Raw genomic sequence first — 14,703 nt, forward strand, 5'->3', positions numbered from 1 at the left:
CAAATATATAATATTGTTATATCTTTTGTGATATTTTAAGCGGTAACGATCTCTGATTCTTCCGTCTCCATATCTATTATAAAGTTACAATTAGTCATGTGTAAACGCAGAGATATATCCAAATCTACAAGTAACATTTTCTTGTTGCTATTCTGGTCTCTCTATTGTAACTCTATGCCAAGCCAGTTTACCAGCAATCTGATAATTACGTTTTCATTGAGGTGCATCGATCATTGCCTCCGGCATAGCGCAGTAAATTCAACTGGTACTTGCAAATTACTACTAACAACGACGCTATTTTGACATTAATAACGCTGGAGTCTAAACACACAAGATTAAAAATGCCATATTTAATCGAGATGATATTTTGTTTATCATTACAATGTATTATTGGCTGTGTTGAATAAAATTCAATAGAATACAAACATTAATCAGAGCTGGGCTATAATAGCTCTGATTAATGTTGCTGATATTTTATGCCTAATAATATTTCTTGAATTTACACAATTTTCAAGCAAACCGTTCACCGATTCTTTATCGATCTTGAAACACAATTTTAAACCGAAACTGAAGTAGTAATATTACAAATTAATTGACAAGCAATTTAATATTATTAATGTAAATAATCTTAAAAAGCTATTAATAATATGAAAATAATTGATATTGTAAGTAATGAACACTAAATTTATTATTTTAAAAAATATGGTATTTATCGCTGAGAGCTTCTTTCAGAGGTGTAAATCATTCAAATTAGATTAGTTATGTTTTAATTTATCTACTTTGCACTTTAGAAACATTTCAAACAAATTATGACTATATGTAAAGAAAAAATATATTATGATTGTTATACTCGTTATTAAATCTAGATGAATGATATTGTTTTACAAAACGTAAATATCGACAGGCGACGTTGATGCTTCCTTAAAATCAGCAGTGCAAACACTGCGATATTTTCTTTAAATTCCGCTCTAATGCAGCAACTCACAGCATCGCGATAGTGATATGTACCGCCATCGATTCCTCACAACCATCTTTATCTTGTTCCTAGACCTGTTAAGAGTGTTAATTATAAATATTAATTTTTAATTTCTAGAACTCGTTGCTTGCGCTATTTATTCTTACTTATTAAGTAATGTTGCAGCATAGCAATCTACTTTATAATTTCAGTGTTGATTCGGCCATTTATCCATTCTTTCGTTTGTCGTTTCATTTGTCTATTTGTCCGTTTGTCCATTCGATTATCTATTTGCAAGATTTCGATTTAATTTTTTCAAATTCTGTTTTCAACAGTAGATGCTCAAGGATCTTAGGTCTCCCGAGGCAAAATATGAATTAGATCATAAGAGAAAAAGATCAAGATGAATTTTAACAAAATTCTTCTAATAGTTTTTTATTGCATCGCTTAATTATATCTGCAAAGTTGCAAAGTTGTTTATTTTCTTGTCATTCTCTTAAACATCAGATACTTGAGCAATCATGTTTTAATATGAAATTACTGCAGTCATCAGTAATCGTCAGTACTTGTCAACATCCATCTATCCTCGGAACTGACATCAAGTGTGACAGGAAATGCGAAACCTCCGAGTACAATCGTATTACAATCGTGATCTAACGCAACGTCTTTCATAGATCATCGCAATCAAAGCGACCGTTCACGCAATCAAGGATTCTCGATCTGATATTCAGGAGTGGTCGCTCAGTAGGGTGATTCCAGATGGCTGGTCCACCACTATTTATCCGGACGGGAAGCGTAATGGCGGACGTACAATCTTGTTACTGCGCGCGGTGATATGGGCTGGGCCATAGTGATTCAATAATTCAGCACCACGCTCCGCCGCCGGCGCTATTTCGTATCTCGAGAGTACTGACCTATATGTGTACGGAATGGCTACAAATGAGAGACTCAATGGGATACGGAGGTTCAGGATAGACATCTCGTACGTTCGACCATTTCGTCGTCCAGCAAGGTCTCCGTGTCACACGGGATCCCTAGAAGCGTTTACCTTCGTTCCGTTGAAAGCGCATAACCCCGGCCAGGGGTCGCTTGCACGAGAACAATGAGAGTCCATCCTCACTGTGAAACAATGACGGAACGCGTTCGGTTAACCTCCGAATTGGAGATCGCGTCGAACCACATAGATCCTCTCTCTAGAGCCTTTTGTCCTATAATTGCTAGCCTGGCAGCGATAAGGTTGTATCAAATGACGAGAAAGGAACTCTACTGCGTATCGGGCCGCGCGTCGCAATGAACGTTATACACGTTACGGTCATAATACGTTTTAATGGCCGTATCTTCAGGCCCGCGTGATTAGGAGATAATGGTCGCCAATGTTGGAGACACGGTTGTCCCGATGTATATATCACGATGATGGGATAAATGTGGCGGAAGAATCGCGCGACGGAAGTCGTGTAGCTCTACAGGGCTCATTCATAGCGAAGATCCGGCCAAACCGCCATTAAGTGTTCCGGTATTTAATGTAACTCGCAGCTTCTTATCCGGCATCCCGCTGATTTGTTCTTCGACAAGAGATTTCCTCTGAATCTCAATACCCCGAATGAAAGTTAATCTCAAAAGGCATTGCAATCAATCTTGAATGCACGTCATACGTCTACGAGAAACCCAATCATATCCCGCGTCCACGGTTTTTATATTGATTCTAAGTTGGCCATCGAATTGATTTACAAATTTTCAGATACTTGATATAGAGTTATTTCATTGTTATTGGAGGATCAAAAAACGCTAAGATGTTTCGAGAGAGATTGCACGAACCTCGTTGCAACCTTTGAAGAGCGCCTAGTCGACGTTGGTCCTCGAGAAATCCTTCTACCTTCAGAGCAACAAAGGATTTAGGATAATCCTGAAATCCTCAAGGTGTATACCAGTATATGTATAGCGTTAAAATGGAATTGCACGACGAAGCCAAAAAAGAATCGATGTTAGAACGGTTCTCGCATCTAGTACTTGTATGTATAATCCAGAACAGCGAATCGATTAAATGCGCGTATTATATTGTTTTTCCACCGTATCGTAAAACCGTATCGGTCTGTCATGTTAGCACCTTAATATCTTATATAAGACATGTTAGGAAGGAAGAATCTATCGAATATTGCATTATTCATGTAACTTTGTTATCTCAAACAGCCGACATTATGAATTTATGAGCGTCAGGTTTTATATCAACATAACTATAAAGCTATGATTTTCATGTATCATGTTAATATATTTTAGTCAAATTATTATGGGTGTTATTCATTATTATAGATATTATCAATTATTATATATGGAAAGAAGGATTACTGGAGTAAAAATTTTTAGCCAAATGCAAGTGTAAAAATGATTTTATTAGATCTATCTATCTGAATAATTGTTTTGCAATACAATTAGCAATGTTGTATTGTTAAACATTTTCATGTTCTAGCAAGCGTTTTGAGTGTTCTACATTTATATAATATTTTTATAATATTTATAAAAATAAATATTATATATTATATTATATTATATTAAATAATTTATATAATATTTCGATAGTCCAAAATTATTTTTAAATCCATATCTAGTTAAATCTTTAAGTCCTTCCACAAAACTATTCATTCTGTGCATTAATATGTTTATTACTATTTAAAGATTTAAGTTTACGTATAAATTAATTATACTATTTTTATCAAAACAGTTTAAGCAATCCATTTCGATCGATTTGACTTTTTTTTTCAATTGACCTGTGTCGTTTCATCAGTTAGAAACTAACCGAATTCGCGATTTTATCTTTTGCAGAGTTTCGAGGTTATTCCCATGCTCGATATTTTGAATCAAAATTGCAAATTACAATTGAAGTACTCATTCAATTCGATCAGTTCGACATTTTTCCAGCAACTGACTCTCTATAGCGTTTCGTTTTTCGCCAATTGGAACATAATCGAATTCGCGTTTTATCGATTATCTCTCGAAGTTTTGTGTTTACACGCTTTCGCGTTTACAACATTTCGAAAACAGTGTAAAAGATCGAAATGCAATTATCGCGGATATAAAAAAACTTCTGTTGCGGTTTTATAAGCGGTATGTCATGCAATAATCTCCTCCACAGCCGTTTCGATATAAGTAACCGAAAATAATACATCTGTGTACGCAAGTTTTCATAACATGTTTTCCACATTAGTGGATCTACCGCATGGCATAAAAAAAATACCGTAAGTACGTGATGTCGACATGTGAATTCATTTCCGGCAGTAGCTCTCGCGAATTCTCCCGCAAAAGTGCGCGCGCGCCTCTTCCACGCTCAATTCCCGCGAGAACGTCCCTAAAATAATCCCGGGCACAAAACGTGTCGTTATAAAAATTCCATCGTCTCTCCTCGTGCCAACGACGGCACGAGGAGAATTTTGTGTTCCTCGTATGCCGACGTTTTTCTCTTCTTCAGCCAGCACTCTCTTGCGCGCCACCGTCATCGTTCCCACCATCACGCGTTAAGCGCGCGAACCCGCCTCTCGTAAATCCGACTCTTCATAAATTTTTCATCGAACTTCGAGGAGGCACGTAACCATCCACAGTGCATGGCCCCGACAGGAAACTGCTCGTTCCTATCGATTTCGTGCGACTCGCCTACATTCCGCGCGCGCAAGTCGACTAGCATGACATATCATCTACGCCATATTCTCAAATTAATTGATAAATATGAGATGATGGTATAACACACAAACACTATGATTGTCGTTAATTGTAGCACAATTAAGAAGGTACTGACAGGTCTTGGATAAACGTTATCATCAAGTAGTCGCAAAGCCTGCGCCAACTAGCATGAAGGGAACTGACGGAAGAGTAATACTATAAGGTTTCTTACGTAGAGGAACCTTTCGCATCTCTCAAAGGACTGACTGCGGCTCGCGAAGCCGGACAGTCGCGAATAATTAGTTACTTATAGTAGCAATTGCCCGCGATTCCTTACAAGAAGCACCTTTGAGCGAGCAAGCAGAGATAGATTCATCTACCTCTTGTCTTTTCTTTGCCGATGTTTTCCCTTTATTTTGATTTTCGGCGAAAACGGATGTGACCTCGATTCGCGCAAATTATTACAACACGCGACGGATGAATTATGAAGGAATTTCGATGAATAATTTAGACGAATGTTGAGTAAATGTGCTTAATTTAAGCGAAATATTACGTATATGTCATTGTGGTATTTAAGTGAAAACATCAGTAAATCTTTGTGTTAATTATCAGGTTTCAAATGTCATATTTAATCGTAACATATATATCTTGCGATGTCAGTACGACAAAAAATATTTAATTAATGTATGAAATGTACCGTGAAATAATAACGAGCGGAGGAATGGTGCTACATGTATATTAAAAATACATGTCTTTTTTTAATCTTTTAATACTAGACAGATGCGCGCTTCGCGCGTGTTATTTAGCTTCTGATTTTTTATTTTTATTACATTTGATTTGAATATTTAAAGAGGTCCTAAAATGATGGAATTATTAACATTTAGAAAATTTTCTAAATTGGTTATAAAAATTGCATCTTTTATGCAATAAAAATAGGAATGTAAGAACAAAAAAAGAGGTCAATTTAACGAGAAAAAAATCGAAAAAATTAAAAACATCACATTTGGTATCTGTAATTTTTCAACTTTTTTCGATTTTCTCATTTTATACCTTTTTTTATGAATATCTTTATCTTTAAAGGAATTACTGACGTCATCTACTTTATCGATCGAATGCAATAATTTCTATACCAATTTTTCATATGCATTACTTTTAGAATTTGAAAATCCATCTCCAAAATTAAAATATAGACAATAACGTAGTTCGAACTGCACGATTTTATAAAAAGAAAACGAAAAAAATTGGAAAATTACAGTTTTGTTATCAATTTTTTTAGATTCGAAACAAACATATACGTATGCTTTATATAAAAGTTTTATGCTTCGTATGTATAAAAAAAACAAACTTCGCCTGGATTAAGGATTATATAAAAGAACAATACTGTGCTTTTAGAAATAAATCTAGGAGCTTTAATATAAGATAAAAAATTGTGTGAAAATTTTGTGTTATATATGTGCATGTAACATTGATGTATAATAGTAGTAGATTTATCGATGTTTCGTAAATAGTATGTATTGTAAATCACATGGTGGAAGAAAATAAGATGTATTATTGCGTATAATAGCAGCAGCAGTGTGGAGGCAGCCAATAGTTGATCACAAATCAATTGCAAATTTAAAATGATAGCTGACTTAGTGATTAACTCAACTGTTAGCAGCCACATTGTTTTTTAGCATCTGCGACTAATTTCTGATTATTATAGATATTCATTAGAATGATACATCTTATTTTTTCTATCACATGATGTGTTAAGTTGTGATAAGTTGATAAAACGATTCTGTCGAAGTTCCAGTATCTCTTTAATTGTGTAAAAATTATACCAATTTGGAGAATTTTCTAACTATGATGTCGATAATTCTGTCACATTAAGATCCCTTTAAATGCATAAAATTAACCCTCCGTTGGTAAGTGAATTTTTAGAACGAATCTAGTATGATGAGATCGATTCGATCTCATGCTCATTTTTCATCTAATTAATGTACAAAATGGAAGAGAGAAGTAAATAGTAACATAAAACTTTATATATGTTTATTTATAAATTAAAAATTTAGATAAAAACGTAAAAAATACAGTTTTATACGTTTAAATTAAAAACGCTTTGACTAGTGGGGTCAATGAATCATGGGACTATTTTTATTCCAATCTTACCAACGGAGGATTAATATTACACTTATTATTATACTAATATTAATATAATTTTCGGTACACAAAGCTATCAAAATTTGCGATGACCTGACAGCCGTTCATGAAGTAAGCGTAGCGAGAGAATTGGCAACAATAGTTGCTTTCCATTTACACACAAGTGAAACTGAATCTGAAGTGAGCTCAGTATTTTATACTCAGTTAGATTAATGGCGTTACTTGCTTACTTTGGCAAAAAGTTATCACATGTTAACACAGGTTCATAACTTCACTTTGAAGTGAGTTTACGAGACTCACTAAAACACTTAGTCTCGATCTTGATTATAGATAAAAACTGAGTTGAATCTCAGTTAGTGATGCGTTTCAATACGAGAACCTCGGAATATCGTCTTAGAATTTGTCATTAAAAGAAACATTTCCGAGATTATCATTTGTTTTTTTCGTTTCGCCTTCTCGATGTCTTTATGACAGTTATAATTATATAATATGCTGTCTAGTTATATAAATATTTCAAATAAATGAAACGAAATAGTCGATATTCTCGAATGTCTCGAAAATAAAATTCGAGAATTTATTTTTGTCAAGTTTAAATCTCGGTATTGGTATTTTCTCGTCTCGTTTTTCTCGAATACATCACTAATTATCTCACTTATCAGAACGCAAAAGAACGGGCATTCAATACGAATTGAATGACGTCAATGAGATGATCTCACAAATGAGAATTATCTGAGAATCGATGTAAATGGAAAATAACTAATACTTCAAGTATTGATTTAATGCATTTTTTTAAAAATGGAATTTTGTGAAATATATCATCTGTATGCACTATGTATGTTATATATTATACAAGTTTACGGAGGAAACTGTGTGAAATAATATAATGGTATCTCGTATAATTTCAGTGTAAAGGAAACAGAATAGCTCTTTTATCTTACAAACGCGGTTCGCGGTGTAAGCATTTACAAGTTGAATCGCCCTGGGCACATCTTGACGGTGGATAACATCCAGTTGGGTTGAATGTAAACGCGAAACTTCGGACATTTTCGCTTCCGGGAGTTCCGGCTGGCGGGCCGATTAAAATTGACCGGCACGCTGATAGCAGGTTACCGGTATGCAGCATGCAACTCGAACGGTCCTAGCACTCGCGCATATTAAATCGACGGTGGTACACGATTTAACTCCTCTCGCACAATAGATTCGTTCCGCGCGAGTTGCCGCGTCCCGTAAAATCGAACGCAATCGCTCTACGCCGCGGAAACAATATCTCCCGCGGCTTCTCTCATCCACGCTTTTTCCATTCCATTCCTTTCTCTCTCTTTATCTCTATCTCTCTCTCTCTCTCTCTATTCTCGACCTCGGCGCGCCGCAGTTTCTCTTTTGCCCCAACTGCTCTTTCGTTCTCTTTAACATCGCGCCAGTGGCGGCGACGAGCGCTTTGAACTTTTCCAATTTTCACGCGATGAGATTCAACTACGGAAGTGAATGAGACGTCAGTTGTAATGTATAGAAAACGATCCTTAGTGGCGTTTATGGTGACGATGTTACATTTCCCTTATGTATTAACGAGGTGATCTCAAAGGAAAATGAGAACAGATGTCCCGGGAATTTTAGATAACACCAAAAAGCGTAAGCTTTTAATTTGATCGTTTAAAAGGTACAAAGACTATGAATATATGTATATATGCGGAAATTAAAACATTGCGTGAAATGCGTATTGCTTCAACCAATGTGCAATTACCAACGAGAACTTAGCTATTGTAATTATAATAGTATGACCAGATATTTCCGGATGTAAAACAGGACAATTTTGTTGGGTGGGAGAGGCGTAATAAATGTTCGTAATAAATAAACACTTCCTTCGTGGCATTTTAAACACGAATTATTTGTATTTTACTATATTTTCTATGCACGTTCGATTAATAACCGTTTCCACCAGTAGAGATTAATCTTGATTCAACTTACTCTTCATTTTTTCTAATTCTTAAAATTAAAAAAAGATGAAGAATAAATTGAATCGAGATTAAAATTAATTTATCAACAGAGAAATAGTAACTCTCTCGGAAATAATATGCAAACATATCTGACTAAGGCCCAGTTTCATCAATGTAAGGTTAACTCTAATCTCAGTTTAATTAATTTAACATTTTTTTTTGTATGAATTAAAGGTACTATCAATGTTTTAATTATGAATTTTGTTAGATAAATTCAAATCTATAAAAAAAATAAATAATATAAATTTAACTTTTATGATAGCAAAAATTTGTTACCGTTTTGACAAGTATAGAGCTTTTTTCGATTTTTAATATAATCCGGAACAATAACAAATTTGTTCTGTTTTATGAAGACCACTGTTATTGACGGAATAGTTAAAATTCATATTGCCGATAGAAGGTTAATATAATCGATGCGAACGTGTACCAATGATCGTGATTAATGATCAATTCAACGTTTAATTTCAGAATGCCGACCGCTGAGAGACATGCTCACACCGTCCATGTAGCCCAGGAGAAGTTATCCCAGTTCGACACGTAGGTAAGCAGCACGATAAACTGACCCAGGCTCGGCGACTTCAAATTCAATTGCCGGCCTGCCACTTAACATGCCACGGGCAACGAACTGCAAATTCTTGCGCCGTGCGGCGCAAATGCGGTAATTCCATTAAGAACGTTCGTTAAGCACGCGGCACGAAAGAAAGATTTCCCGAGAGTACTTAATACTGTAACGAGTTTGTCGTAGCGGCGTGCGGCATGCTGTTGACGACGTGAGCGTTCCCGTGAAATACTACGCGTGGAAGAGATGCACGGTGACGAAATTTCGGAATTTCAGTTTCGAAATTCGTATTCTTCTATCGTGGATACGCACAAGAAGAATCCTCTGTTTGTACGCGGCATTATACGCTGACAATTATTAAAATGTAATTGAATGTGCATCATAAATAAGCTCGTTACACTTTGATCTCCGCTCTGATGAACTCTAATCTAGGAGATGACGATACACATGAAAGTGGACCATCGAGCGCTCACTCGCTTATCCACCCTGCGGTAAGCTTCTCACGGTCCCAGATTTACATTTCGGGAACACGCATATACGCTTTTCGCAATTGAAATTCAATTTATCAGGGTTTTGCGAGCAGACCGCGGTTAACTTTACGCAGATGCGCGGCACTAGTAGCGAAGAGGACGAATAAATCCGCGCGTGATTTTACTCTCGGTGATTGACTCGATTGCCGATGCTTCCGGTTTATCTATTGACGCATATACAGGTAAATACGCGGACGAGATGCTGCCATTTAACCGAGCCAATTAATTAACACGCACACTGCTGCTTCCTTTTTCATTTCAATATGTGTGCTCCCATTATACATGCTTCGTATATTGGATATCGAGGTCGAAATATAGAACATTATCTGGTAGTCAAAGTTCATACCTCAACCATTGCTTTTGTATTCTCGGGTTATGAATGAATGCTGTTTCTATAACAGGTATCGGAAATACGAGTATAATATAATCTTTATTTGTTTCTTTATCTCGTTTCATTTAGAATTGTAATTTTTATGAAACAATTGCATTAATATAAATCTCGTATATAAAATATAACTAAATTTTGATCGCACGAGTTATACGCATATGTTTGTATAAATTTCCGACGTAACAAAAAGTTGCGGATTAGTTAATGTGATTAAATATGTCGGTAACAATAATAATGATTATATACTAATTGTGATTTAATAGTATGTATAGTAATTATATAATATGCGCGGCAAATGTAATTAATTTGAAATGGCGCTATCGACTCTATGGTCCAGCAATCACGAAAATCGAGATTAGTTGAAATGACATACGGATTATCTCGCAAAGTAACTCTCAATTCATTATTGTGTATTTAATATCTCACGTTTAGTACGCATTGTGCGGCATGTATTCGACATCTAATTTTCATGAAATTTCCATTGTTATGATCACTACGTGATTCATACTATAACTAAATACTGTGTTGATGCAGAATATTATGTATAGAATAATTGGGGCGGAGGAATAATAGAAAAATTTTCAATTAGGCGATTTTAATGATTCAAACTTATCAAGAGAAAGAGAGAAGGGAGGGAAAGACAAAAAGAAAGAAGAATGAATATAGAAATCGTCAAATGAATGAACGCATGCACCGTTTGCTGTAATAATTTGCTTCGGTGATCACATGCATATCAATGCCAATATTAACTGATTTTAACCCTCCGGAGCTAATGCTAAAATCAGTAACATAGTTACTGATGCTGGCTATGAGATCCATTTAATTTATATTAATTAACACTAGAGTGCTATATGGATACGTAAATTTTGCGTATAGCGAGATCATTGAGCACTAATCTATGCTTTCAATGATATTACGAGATCCAATCCTCTACTAAAAATTAGAATAAGCGGAGAATATCTTTTAAAAAATTTTATTCGTTTTTTTTTATATATCAGTCTTGATCTGGTAATAAGTATTATAACAGAGAGCGTGATAAATGATTTCAATTTTTAAGCGCTTTTGTATTCTTGTTTTGGGTTATTATTTTAAATGTGAAATGAAATACACACGCGCGCGCGCGCACACACACACACACAATTGGATTAAGCTATATCATTTAAAGGTTAAATTAATATTGTGCTTATTTTTTCTTTCCTTTTAAATTAATAATTAGATTATTCGTGTTTATAAAAATTTAGATTATAAGTATGTCGTCATTAAAAATGTAAAATGTGTGAAACACTTGTGTTCTATTTATTAAAAGTGGCTTATTTTCATGTACATATTTTTTACATATTGGTAGCAACGTACAATATCACAATAGTTTTCTATGGTTAAAAAAAGACAAACTAATTTCAAGAAAAAATAACATAATTCGTATAGAAAAGAATAAATATTAAATATATTTTAATAAAAATAATCTAGATTTAGAGATATAATAATATAACATAAAGAAAATTGGATTGTTTGACACTTTTGACAAATAAATTTCTAATTGAATGGATCCAATAGCTCTGGAGAGTTGAATCTAGCGAAATTCGATGTACGTTTCGCCTGTGTCGAAATGGATCTAATGTCGCGTAAACATGGTTAAACAGCGAGAATAACTGGCTCTCTCTCGTGTGATTTCAATTATTTCCGGCGCGCGCCCGATTTCGGCGTTGTGCAATTAAGGGAGAAGGGCACGGTATTGGGATCTTGAATCAAGACCACTCTAGGTTTGCACGATGCCAATTACGTCTCTCGATCGTCTTGACTGGAACGGTCGCTTTCTCCATTTACTTCGGCATGTAGGTGCGCCTACCTACCTATTGCCGCCCGTCGTCTACATCCCGGTCGATTTACGGTCGGACAAGAGAATGGGAGAGCGGGAGAGCGAGAGCACGCCGACTAGAATTTCATTTCGTTGGAGGTACATTCGGTATCCTCGGGGAGCCGTCTGTGCCCGCCCCGCAGCTTTTCCGGCGAATTTAAAGGATGTCCGTCATCTTGACGGATCTCACGCACCGTCCCTCGACGCCGTAAAAGTGGATTTAAAGGGATGTACGGCTGTCGCGAGGGGGGGGACACGACGAAAATGTAACCATATTGTATCGATACGACGGAGTTTCGTCGCGCCACTTGTCACGGTCGCTACTTCGGAGAAGATCTCTTCTTGTCGTGCTCGTGGAATGTGCCGTAACTCTACGCGGCTTACTCGTTCTCCGGAATACCGCGGCTTTTCCTTTATCCTGTGCGAGATAACCGAGAAATTAGGTTGCCGAGAAATTACGGAGATGATACGAATGCATTTTTAAAGTCGATAAATGAAAATACTTCTCATGTTACCATGTACATCAATTATTTACATGCTTCCGATCGTATTGATAATTCAATTAACTTGAAATTGTAATATGAACATGGAAATAATAGGTATTTCATATTTTCAGGCCGTTTTCAGATAATCCGGCAGTGGTATTAGTAACTCGGTTTATGTTCAAATACACAATTAAATTTCAAATTAATGGTTTGATATATTTCTGCATGTCGTTTGATTAATTTGAAATTTAACCTGTCCAGAAGTAAAAACATTTCGTTAAATTATTTAACTACAGTTAATTGAAATTATTCGAAATGCATAAAAGTATATATATTTTTTTAACAGATAGAATCTTTCAAACATTATAGCGAAGCCCTAATGATTTTTCTGCGAGTTTGCTATTATCGTCGAATTTTTCTCTGTCTATATCTAAAAGGTAGATTTTTTTATCTCAATCCGATCCGTTCCATATTATATTCGAACAGCACACGGACTTTGTCAATGATCATACAACTCGTTAATGGAAAGTTTGAGGAACGAGGAAAGACGCGGATATTCTCAAAAATTCGTGGATACATCGGACAATTCGCGGCTCCACGTTGCGATAATCATGCGAAATTATGCGGAAAATCGCTTCCTGTGTGATCGCTCGCGTTGACCTTAATATTCACGACGCCACCAAGGTGGAAAAGAGGCCGCTCTATCGTGGTTCGATGCTCGAACGGGCCGCCATCGACAATAGGAAGTGCATTGCCAATAGCGTAACGCGGTGCGGCATGTGATCGAGGGTATCGCATGGACATGATATGTGCACAGCTGTGTGCCACCCACGCGAGAATGTATGCGTCTTCGTGACCTGGCAGAATCGTACGGCGAATCCAGCTTATATTGCACTCGCAACCGCGAAAGTTTCGAAGCGGGAGAGGAAGGGAAGGAAAACCAGTGGCTCGCGACACGATATATGCGAAGCGTTATGGTCCAGATAAGGCCATGTGGTTTTGCTCGTGTACCAGTGCAGCAGTCCACTAGTATGGCAATAGGAATACCTGCCTATCTACATGCTTTACCGAACGAAAAACGTGAAACGTGTCCGAGAAAGGATAGAACGTAGGGTACGATTACTCACCTTGAAGAATATATAAAAAGGGGAATAAGGAGCTTTGAAAGGATCATGAGATGATTGACACGTGGGTAGAAGACGTGTATGTACTTCAGGTCCATTTTCAGCAAGTAATTTACAATAGCTATCATGAATGATTGGATCTCTCAGTTAGTTGCACTGTGCGATAATGCGATAAATCTATGATAGAATGCAAGAATAAATATAATAGAATCATTCTATGCCATTTCAACCAGGTTGATCGCTTAATGTATAACGTAAAAATTACTGTACGTTATTGATTTAAAATGGTTACTGTAATCAAATAAAAATTTTTTTTAATTTTAACTCGTAAGACGTATGTAAGTAAGCGATAACATTATCAAATTTTTAGAAATTTGATCAACTTGATTAAAATAGCATGGAACAATCTCCTAACGTGAATATAGATTGTTATTAATAGGATTGTTAGTGGTCAGGGAAAATTGGGAAAATCAAGGAATCAAGGAATTTATTAATCTAAAATTAAATTATTGTAATATCAATTCTAGGTTTGAACTTCTTTAAATATCATTAAATTATAAAAATTATAGAATTTTTTAAATTTTTCTAGAAAACATTGTAACATGTTTACAATGCTTTCTAGAAAATTATTTCAGTAATCATACATTTTCTAAATTGATGGATTTATTATGAGATGTTTCGAAATTATGTAGGATCAAGATAAGAAATGTCTATTTACGACGATTAGAACATATGTTTTAGTGAGAAGATTAAATTTTAATGAAAAAATGTGTGAATTAAAAAAACGCGTGCAAAGAATGCAAACTAATTTTTATTTTAATTTCTGTAAAAGATCTCTATGTAAAAAGATGAATATTACAATATTCGTGCCATTGTATAAATTATTCTCGTGTGTATATATATATATATATATATATATATATATATAAGACGACGTAGACGAAGTAACTAACGTAAGTAAAGGTAAAGGTAAACGTAACCGAACGACGACGACGGTACGACGCGTCGGGTTCGGTTCGGTTTCGG

Source organism: Atta cephalotes, assembly GCF_000143395.1.
Source record: "Atta cephalotes unplaced genomic scaffold scaffold00012, whole genome shotgun sequence".
Taxonomy (NCBI): Eukaryota; Metazoa; Arthropoda; class Insecta; order Hymenoptera; family Formicidae; genus Atta; species Atta cephalotes.